Below are 11,609 nucleotides of genomic sequence, written 5' to 3' on the forward strand. Positions count from 1 at the left end.
AGGCATAGTGGCCCTTAAGAATATTTGTTTCTCAAGTATTTATGTATCAGTTTATTTTGCTGATGGTTGATTGTGCTAGTTATTTTTCTTTGCATGATTTTTTTTTCATGTGTTTTGGAGTTTGAATTCACAGAGACATTTTGCATAGAACGTTGTTTTCTGTTTGTTTGTTTTGCCTATCCTGGGGTTTGAACTCAGGGTTTGGGCACTATCCTTGAGCCTCTCTGTGCTCAAGGCTAGCATTCTACCACTAGAGCCACAGCGCCATTTCCCGGTTTTTCTGTGTATGTGGTCCTGAGGAATGGAACCCAGGGCTTCCTGCATGCTAGGCAAGCACTCCACCACTAAGCTACATTCCAAACCCTGTGTATAAGCATTTTTATGTTTTGTCTTGGTTAATTTAGTTTGTGGCATAGTTTTCTTTTTACACTTGGTAACAAGATGTTTCTTTGGCCATCTCTTTCTTTAAGTCTATAATTTGCGTAAAACCATGATTTGAATAGCCTAAAATACTGATTTGTCATGGTATTAGAGACTTGGGTTTTCCATGCTTCAAGCAGGGGTGCTAGAACCCAGAAACTAAGTTTCTTTTTTCTATGTCCAGCTTCTGGAGTTCAAACCACATTTATATTTGTCATACTTTCCAAAGTTTCCATAGAAACATTTAGACTGATATATCTCTAGAGTACTTACATTGTGAATGGTTTTTGATGCTGAAATATGGACTATAAACAAATATCCTTAAATCTCAATCAGTGAATCAATTCCTAAATATATTCTGGAGATTCTGATTCTGCTTATGTAGAGTGGAGCCCTGACTACCTAGTTTTATTAATACAGCTAACCAGTTTAATTATTTCCACCAGACTCTCAGAAACCAATAGCTGCAGTACATTAAAATGAAAACGTGAAGAGGATTCTGTTCTTTTCTATTGTTCAATTATTTGTATAATTTTCTGAGATTCAGAACATCCTTGAAAAACAGTAAAAAACTTAATAGTAGATCATAGTGAATACAGTTTGAATATAAACCATATAGAGCAACAAAATCAGTATATTTAATGGAGTTCTATGTAGCATAACTACCAGAAAGACATCTCAGAGCAGAGAGCAGAGCTGTAACAAAATCATATATATATATGTATGTTGCTATCTATATCTATATTCATAATATATCTCTATATTATGTAGTATATATTACAGTTATCTATATAGATTTAAACATAATGTATCTCTATATTATATAGTATATAATATATTATAGGTATCTCTGTAGATATATGTTTACATAGATATATATGCATATATAAGTATATATACATTATGTATATATATATTCTGTTAATATATTAATATAACCTTGCGGTAATAATATCTGTATTACTTCAGGAATTCCCAAGACAATTGGGAAAGGTCCAAGAGGAATAGACCACTTAAAAATATTCTGCAAAATAATCTTCTATGGGTTTTCATAAAAATGAACAGATTAAGCTGTTACATTTACACTTAAATGAATTTGGCTAATATGTGGCTTAATGACAGTGTTGTGAAACACTGAAGAAATAATAGATAACAGGCAGCTGATGAATTCTTAACTATATTAATGTGGAAGTTCTTACCCACCAAAAATATGGCAAAGTCTTCATTATCCATGTGCCTGTCACTCTATTTTGTGAATTATAAGATAATTAATGAGTGTATCTAGATCTTCTGGTTTGGAGTAGCTAAAAAGATCATATCCCATACTATGAGGCATTAGTACAAAGGAAAAGTACTTAACCCTGGGACTTGAAAATTAGATCACTCTGCATGTTTCTCTGCATGTTGTGTGTGTTCCTTTGTCAAAAATGTGTCAAAGACCTTTAAAATTGAGCAAGTTACAATTATTCCTTTACAAAATAGATGTTAATTGCTGTAAAAATGTCTCTGTGCCTACCGCTCTCGAAACCATTTGAGGACATAAATGAGACAAAAGGCCCAGCACTTGTTTGCCTTTTCTACTGCAGTTTTTTAAATGGGCCAGAGTTTGGTGCCTTGTTATTAAATTGCAGAAAAATTAGAGCAATTCTCCTAGAGCTTCAGCTAGAGTGACTAGTAGGGCAATGATGTATCTTTATGAACATGTCTGTGACCCTTTCCTAAAATTTTAGATGGAAAAAGACAGAAAAATGAGTGTTTCATAACTTAGTGTAATAGTTTTTAGTTTGCTATAACTCCAGCTGAGAAATAAAAAAAATGTTGTGCATAAAAGTCATCTATGTCTGAATTAGAAATTACATGGAAAAAATTTAATTCTATAGTAAATCCATGTTATATTTGTAGGCTACCTTTCAGGTATAGCTAATCAAAGTAATTATACAAGAGATCAAAAACTTTTCCATAAAGTAGCACAGTGATTGAAATCTGAACTGAACTATAAGAATTGTGATTGTCTCTTAAAAATATTGAATATACTCCAGTATTTTTTAAACATAAATAGATGTCTAGTAAGAAAATGTCTTTTTATTGGTCAATGTGGAAAAGTAATATAGAATCAACTGCTGATCAGCATAGGAAGTAAAAGCCAAATTGAAAATAGAGCATGTCTTTTGACAGATTGGTTTGAAATTCATGATGTTCAAACTGCTAAGAGAGTTGATTTTACGTATTCTCAGTGTAGAAGAAAAAAATGATCTTCCAATTGGCTGGATATAGCCTCCTATACTGCACATGTTCACCCTAGAGCAGTATAGCATAAATGTCAAAAATATATACCTTTAATTTGTAAAACAATCAGAAGATAGGTAAGTGGAAACTATTGTCCTGGCAATCCTTTGAGAAATATTTCCCCATAGCAGTGATCAATTGTTACCATTTCATGGTATTTTTTTTTCCTTTTTTTTCTTTTTTCTGTCATGGGGTTTGAACTCAGGACCTGGGTGCTGTCCCTGAGCTCTTCGTCTCAAAGCTAGCACTTTACCTCTTTGAACCACAGCTTCACTTTCAGTTGGAGATAAAAGTCTCACAGACTTTCTTACCTGGGCTGGATTTGAACAACGATCACTTTTTTATTGTTGTTGTTGTTGTTGCTGCTGCTGCTGCTGTTGTTGGTTTTTTTTTTTTGCATGGATATATTTGGTCTTCTAATCTGAGCATAGACATTTACGAGGTTACCGTTTGGTTTGGGATACAGTCTCTAAACAAGGAATTTACCATTATGGATTGAACCTCAGCAGTCATTGGCTAATGATTATTAAGGATAGGTTGTGAGTCAATATGGAACACAATTTATTTTCTGGACCTCACAAAAGTACTTTTTTGAATGACATAGTAAGCATCATTATATAAATTAGTTAAAAAATTAATAAAACATATTAGTTAACATTTTTCCCAGAAAATCATATAAAACAGAAGGCCTTATACTTCCATTTGATTAATAAAGCAGAATTTATTGAAATCTTATTTCATTGCATAGTCAAGAGTACCATGGTGAAACTTCAAATATCAGATATCAAGTTTGAGTTGAAGGTTGTATTTGCTTAAGCACCTAAATAGTTCACTGTGGATGGATGTGTAGCATAGTCTAAAATAAATGGTCCATTAACCAGCCAATAAAGCACTCAAACAAAATATAGAAGAGCCTACAAAGATGACCTTACGTCAGATTCATTAAGCTCATATGACCTATTCCTGCCCTCACAGAATCTTTGTGAGTCTGTGTGTGTATTGATGATGGGGAAAAATGACTTAGAGGTCTATTTCTTATTCTACTTCACTCCCCTAAATTTCTCAGTAGATAGTTAGGGTTCTTGAATGACTGTATTCTAATCACAAAATTAAAAAAAAAACAAAACTCTTCTATTCCTTCCTGGTTTTCTCCTACCCCTCAGTCTGTTTAAATTCATGGTCATTCCCCTACACTCAACTCTCAATACTCTGCACACACACACACACACACACACACACACACACACACACACACACACACACACTTTTTTTTCTCCTCAATGATAGCTGAAAGTGGCTGTACTTTAGTGTGACCTATCTGACACTTAGGTTATAGCTTCTAATGAGTTATGTTTTAAGATTATTTAATAGTCTACATAAAATGGCTTTCTTACCTGACTAGTTGTACAAGAGTATCTGTCTTTTTATTCCCATTTGTTTCCTGAGTCTGCCTGAGTTCTAAATATGGGATGCACTTTTTAAATACTGTTATGGGTTTTTTTTTTGGTTACACATGCTCAAATAATATGAATATCTTCTAGGTATATTAAATGTATTGGAAGATAACCTATTTAAGCACTTTATATTTACTTGTGTGGGGGTGTTGGGAGGATGTGAGATTTATACTTGTTCCTAAACTGATAAGCTCTATGTACAAATTATCTTAAGTTAACTTTAAAAAAACTTTAAAAAGGCAAAGTGATGAATTTAGAAATACAAATTATTGATTTTGAAAAAAGATTTTAATTATTTTCTATGGGGCAGGGAGCAAAAAATATGTAAAAATCAGACTCTGACATCATTGATATTCTTTCTAGTGCTAAGATGCCACAATAATAAAACACCTAGTTGAGTATGGCTTAAGCACCAGCAAGAAATTCAGGGCTTAGTGTATTTAGTCTATTTACTTTTTCTTCTATTATTTTGTATTTTGAGCTGTTGAAATGACTTACTATGTAATACCTTTTTGAATTAGGTAATAACTGACTTTAATAGAAGCCACCTTATGGTTTCTGGTGAACATTTGGCCATATTGTGAAGTCATCAGACAATCTGGCACAGTGGACACTTTATGTTTAGAAGAAATTTAGGGCCATGTCTATATTACAGGTAATAACTAATACACTTCAGTAAAGAAATGTTTAAATATTTAATCTTATTTTATTAAAAATCATATACTTACAGTAGACTAGTAAGGTGCTGAATTTATGTTTGTTTTGTAACAAAAAGTCATTTTACTGCCATATATTTTTCCAGAACTCTGAGGTAGAATTTTTTAATAAGTTTTTTTATTGTGAAAATAGTGTACACAGGGGTTACAGTTACATGAGCAAGGTAATGAGTACATTTCTTATCAAGCATTGTTGCCTCCTCCTTTGTTTTTCCCCTCCCATCACTTCCCTCCCACCTCAACATCTACACTCCCTGCCCGGCCCCCTGCCTAAATTGTCAAGTTCATTTTTCAACATAGTGTCTTGTGCATCTCATTGTTGCAATGGGTCAACCTGTATCCCTATTTAAACATTTTGTTTTTTCCCTTCCCCTCCCCAAATTAGACCGACATCAAATACAGTGAAAACAGGGGTTTGGAAATTGAGTAAATATTTTAGTGAGTGATTTTAGTAAAACTGTACACATAAATATATATTTTCCCTATGAAAATAATGTCGTCTTATTGCAACTAACTATGGGGGGAAATACAAACACACATACACACACACACACACACACACACACACACACACACACAAACACACAACATCCATTAAAATTTGAGTCTTGGGGCAACAAGAAGTGATAGCCTCACAAAACCCAGCTACAATGGTACAAAAGTTCATATATACAATCTTACTGATACAAACAATATCACATATATGTGTCTAGAAGAATATGTACCATTTTATTAATCATAAAGGATAATGACAGTAAAGGTAGAGATGAGATTGTCAGAGTAAATACGTGGTATTAGTTATAGGATTCTTGTTAAAGATAGTTAGTATTCCATCATTAAAACCCTGTACACTATTTTGAACGATTATCCCAGAATACTCTAGTATGGCTTTTTATGAGTTATTCATCTGAATAGATCTGAGTGGCAGAATAAGGTAGATGAGCACTATTCTTTTACAAATATATTCCTTTATAAATCTCAAAGACAGTTGACTTATGAAGGGATTGAATTTTCCACGATTATTAAGACAAGAGAAGCATTTTTTTCAGAAATATGAGCTACGTTTGTTAATGTAATTTGATTTTGTCCATTATTTGTGAATGTCAACATACTGTTACAATGCTCTGAGTGTAACTAGGAATAAAACAAAGTCTCTTTTAGTAGTTTAAGTTCTAGTGGGGGGGGGGTGACATCAAAGGCAAAATTAGATATTGTCCCATTCATCACAAAAATCACCAGGGAGAAATGTAATGACTAATAAAACTATATTGTTATTTTAACAGCCAATTACTATTTTTCTTAATATGAAACCAATTTTTAACAAAATTGAAATAGTGTATGAGTACAGAAAATATTTCATAAATCAAGAATTCAAATAATAACTCTATAAATCATATAAATAAGGATGAGGGTCAGGTAAATATGTGTTATATTTGAATATTAGTATTGTAAAAGAAGATAAAAATTAAAATAAAACACTGATGGATTATAAAAATAAATATTTCCTTGAAGAATATAAGATTATATTTAAGAAATAAATTCTTGGACTCACAATTTTTCTTTTTCTTCCTAGCTGGTCAGAAACACTTTGCCTATGAAAGCGTACTTTAAAAGGGGTCATTACATATCAGATTAAATGGGAAGCATTAAACCCTGAAAACTGCTTGAGGGAGCATCCAAGAATGATGGACAAGTAATATTCACACGCACTATATGAATCCAGTTAGGGGTATAAGGAAAACAACTATTTTGAAGAAAAACAGAAAGGGAGATCTTATGATAAAATGAAATTAAAGTTATCAAATTAACAAGCTTTTTTGTGACTGAATGAGTTAACAAGGTTTAACAAAACCCCTTTTGACTTCTCTTAATTCTTTACAACTGACAAAAAAGTTTTATAGAACTAACATAGTATGGTGTGTAGTGTCCAGTCTTGCACACTGCACATCCATTAGGGTTTTCTGTCTATATTTTATTGAGTCTTTTCCAATTTTTAAGTGATTGATAAAAATTGTTAAATAAGGCAAATACTATAAATGCTGCAAGGTAATGAGGCCTACCAAGCAGAGAGAATACTACTCATCATGATATTAAAATTAAATGTAGCATTTTTAAATCCTTGACATAAATAAAGAAGTTATTTCTCTGGACCAATGCATTTTCCATAAACTCAATGTTCTGTATAAGTCACTGTCACAGGATATATTTTATTTTGAAGCAACCTGGTCATTTCCCCATAAATATACTTAATCAAGTATTACTTATCTAAAAGTATGTCTTCTAAGGTCTATGATATGCCAAAGGTAGTTCTGGTAATTCATTAAAATCTTTTTAAGCTTACACTTTGTATTCCTTTTGATATGCAAGTGATGACTTCAGTTTGAAGGTTAATTGGGAGTATATTTTATACTTATTCTAAGAACAACTCAACTCAAATGTTTCTTGGAAGTTAGAGCTATGTAAAATATTTCTTTGAAAATGTTTAGGAGAAAGAAATGAGTAAGGAGCTTTTACAGTCAAGTAGTTAGTGCACAATTATAGTATAGGTAAACATATCTTAGCCATTATAAAATATTTAATAAACATATTCTCTTATAGAAGATTTAATATTAACTCCAATAGTTTATTTTTAATGCAAGAAATTAACACTTGTAAAATATACAATGTGTATTTCTCACTGGCAATGTCTTTGTGATATTTTCTCATTTTTATCTGTCATGATTTTCATCATATCCAAAAAGTACAGAAGAAGGGAAGATATTTTAATTTTACAAAAAACTGATTATTTAATATCATTAGTGTATCTAAAAATGTCTTTAAGAAGAGATGGAGGCAAAATTGAACTTAGTTTTTCTAGTTCCCAGACTATGTTTTGAATTAGACTGTCATGATGAAGAATTTTGTAACTTGAATATTTTACTGTTTTACAGAGAATCTCCAAGTAATAAAATGAATACATCAAAGATGCATTGTAAAAATATTATTATCATTGTCCTCAGTTATTGAATATGCTCAGTGTGTAGACAACTTGTGATATCACAATTTAGGGAAACTGAATTTGGAATCAGTTATGTTTGTCTGCCTTCATATGGGTGGTTAAAATTGCATGTCCTCATTTTCTTTCGATTATGAATGCAACAAACTTACTGAAAATTGGAGAAATTAAAATTATAAGAAGAAACAGAAAACATTCGATTGCCTCATTATTACAAAATTACCTTAATATTAGTATTTTTAAAAATTTGTTCAATTTGTACACAACCATTTTAAACTTAGGATATTTAGCTTTTAACATGAAAAGAGAGGGCAACTTGCAAAACTTTAATTTGGCGTATTTTATCACAATTTGATTTTAGTACTTTTTCCTTGCCTTTATAAATTGAAAAGATTCCAACAATATGGCCATTAATTTGTAACCCAATTTGTAAATCTATGAGTCAGTGAGGAAAATTAGGACACAGAAATAAGAATAAACGATTAAATATTATAAAAATGTACTAATCAATAAATAAAATGGCTAATGAGGATTTTACAAAACAATGTATTTAATAACAAAGGAAACAATGTATAATAACAGCAACAAAACAAGAAGGAATAGAGCGAATGTGATGATGAAGGACATGAGGCTAGAGTCATAGAGAAAGAGCAAAGATAATTATAGCCAATGCTAATAAGCATTATGAAACAGACTGTTTCATGTACTGCTATATGGAGATCATTTGCAAAGTGAAATAGCATTGGTTGGGATTAAGATAAATTGGGAAAACTATATAGACCAGAACGATATGATCAAGAACCTCATTTAGGACAGTGGCATTAATAAAATAAATGAATATCATTGATAAATTCATACTAAATATCAACTATTTTATGGGACATTTTTCCCTGGCATAGTTTCTTACTTCATCTAAATAAGGACATTTTAAGGAAACCTCATTTGAACTAATAGGAAATTCAAACTAGAAATAGAATTTAACTGATGTAATTCTGCTAAACAAAAAAAAAAAAGCTAAGGCTGAATTCAAGAATTTTTTTACATTAAGTCTCAGGGAACAATAACATGAAAAAGAACAAAGGAGGAAGCAACAATGCTCGATAGGAAATGTACTCATTACCTTGATCATGTAACTATAACTCCTCTGTACAGTATTTTTACAATCAAACAACATACGAAACAGAAAAAATAACAATAAAGGATAACAGTATAATTTTTTGGGGGGAGGGGTCTGGTCGTGGGGCCTGCTCTGGGCCTGGGCGCTGTCCCTCAGATCTTCAGCTCAAGGCTAGCACTCTACCACTTGAGCCACAGCACCACTTCCGGCTTTTTATCTTTTTGCTTATGTGGTGCTGAGGAATCAAATCCAGGGCCTCAGGCATGCAAGGCAAGCGCTCTACCACTGAGCCACCTTCCCAGAACACAGTATAATTTTTCTTACAGCTTTTTTCTAAAAAAATTCCCTCTGCTTCTTTTTTTAAATGTTTTTTATTGTAAAAATGCTGTCAATTGTCAAGTTCATTTTTCAACATAGTGTCTTGTACATCTCATTGTTACAATGGGTCCACCTGTATCCCTATTTAAACATTTTATTTTTTCCCTTCCCCTCCCTAAATTAGACTGTTATCAAACACAGTGAAAACAGGGGTTATACCATGGGGGAGGAACATACAAAGCAACAAAAAATAATCACATGGCATATTATAAATACATTAGAAACAATAGCAAGAAAGAAAAAACCACTGTGTCCCTATCTTGGGATTCATTTCACTTAACATCAGCTTATATAGTCATATGTACTGTACATAGCTTTTGACCTTTTCTGCTTGTCCCAGACATAGACTAGTTATTGTAAATAAGGGAAACCATGGGACCTATGTTTGCTTAGGCCTGTCTTCACTTAATATAATTTTTATTGATATGTACATCAATTTTGGATCCAGAAATCCTAGAACACTAAAAACTTGAGCATAAAGTACTGTGTGACAGAAGACACAGGGGTCAACTAACAGCAGCTAGTTTGGATGAGGGCCTTAAATTGAGAGACAAGGAGCTTCCTAGTAAGAATATACAAGAGAGCCAAAGCAAACAGGAAATAAGAGCAATGCAGAGAGCCTAAATGATTTTCTCTGTAGAAAATCCACATTGAAGGAATAATAGTTACAAAGTAAAAGAATATGTTGGCTAAATAATATCGATACTCTTATCATCTCTTCCATTATGAGCCAAATCTCACCCAAATTTATCTTTCTGAGATCCAGCTAGTTGAGTGGTGTTGCTATTCCTTGCCTTAGTTTCCTCAATTTCTTGCAGTTTTTATACTACCATGGAGCATTGTGAATTGCTTCCCATGTAAATATGCAATGTTTAGAACAGTCATTCTTAAATAGTGTGGGCATTTGCCTCTCAAAGAAACTCATCGCCATATGGAACAGGACGAGTTTTACATGTTTTTTTTTTTTTCTGAGTTTTTGTTTGTTTACAGGTTAAGGGAGGAAATAGCCTGCTACAGCATATTGTAGATAGAGGCCAGAGTTAACGTGAAACATCTCACAAAGGAAAAAAATAGCATCCTATTTTTTCCTACATCAAAGAATTACAAATTCTAATGTCAGAATAGAGCCTAGAATGAGAAATCCCAGTATTATTTTTAAGGAGCAGAAGTAATAGCTCAATGTGGAAAGAAATTGTATTCCTAGTTTTAAGAGTAGAAGAGCAAGCTAGTGAAACCCATTTAACAAATACCTATGAATCACAGAGATGGTTGTGATCATGATGTATTATTTCATGTCTTTTATGAAGCCAACTTGTCATGGTTTTCTTTTTTCTTTCTTTTTTTTTTTAACAAAAAAAAGTTTTAAAATTTTAAACAGGATTGACTTTGAAATAAAACTCAACATGTTTTCCAGTTGATTTTGATTTAGAGGACTTTGGTTGACTGCCTCAGGGTAAGCTGGCCATAGCTATTTATCTTTATCCTGGGTAGTTTATATATTTTAAGAAAATGATGAATGGAAGCTTTGAAAAAACTCATTATGGTAATTGATTATTATAGAAAAACCTTGGGAACTTTACAAAAGAGAACTGTATTCTCTTGGTATCTTGGGTTGAAACCAGACGTGTAATTAGAAGAATCCATAAACATTTGTCACAGTAAGAGAAGTCTGGTCACTAAGTTTAGAAGCAAACTCTGGAGTGACTTTATTGTGCTATACTGGGATGACACACAGTAGTGGCTGTCATGTACAGCAAGAGATTAATAAGTCTTGTGAACTAAAAGGCCACCCACTTGGAAAAATATAAAAAGTAGCAATAGAAAAACCTGGCTCATTTCTTCATACACAGGTTGGTGAAAATGACCCTTCCTTTTCAGTACCCAAAATATGAGCTGAGGACAATACTGAATTAAATACCATTGCCATTTAAGTAATTATTTTACTTTGCTTCCTGTTTTATTAAAACCATAAATAAATAATAAATATGTAAGCAGATCATGTAACTATACACAGGTCTCCATGGGCTCTATGTACACACACACACACTCACACACACACACACACACACACACACAATCTACACACAGAAAATTACAGTCCATACACCATTTGTGTGAATATCTCAGCTGTTCATTTTTCTCTCTATAAATACAGTAAATTGTTGATCTCTCTGAAATGTGAAAAAATCCCTACTATCTACCAAGAAAGCAATTAGAAAAGGAAAAGTGAAGTTGTATATAGT

Source organism: Dipodomys spectabilis, unplaced genomic scaffold (assembly GCF_019054845.1).
Source record: "Dipodomys spectabilis isolate Male_0828 unplaced genomic scaffold, ASM1905484v1 ptg000197l, whole genome shotgun sequence".
In the NCBI taxonomy this organism is placed as follows: domain Eukaryota; kingdom Metazoa; phylum Chordata; class Mammalia; order Rodentia; family Heteromyidae; genus Dipodomys; species Dipodomys spectabilis.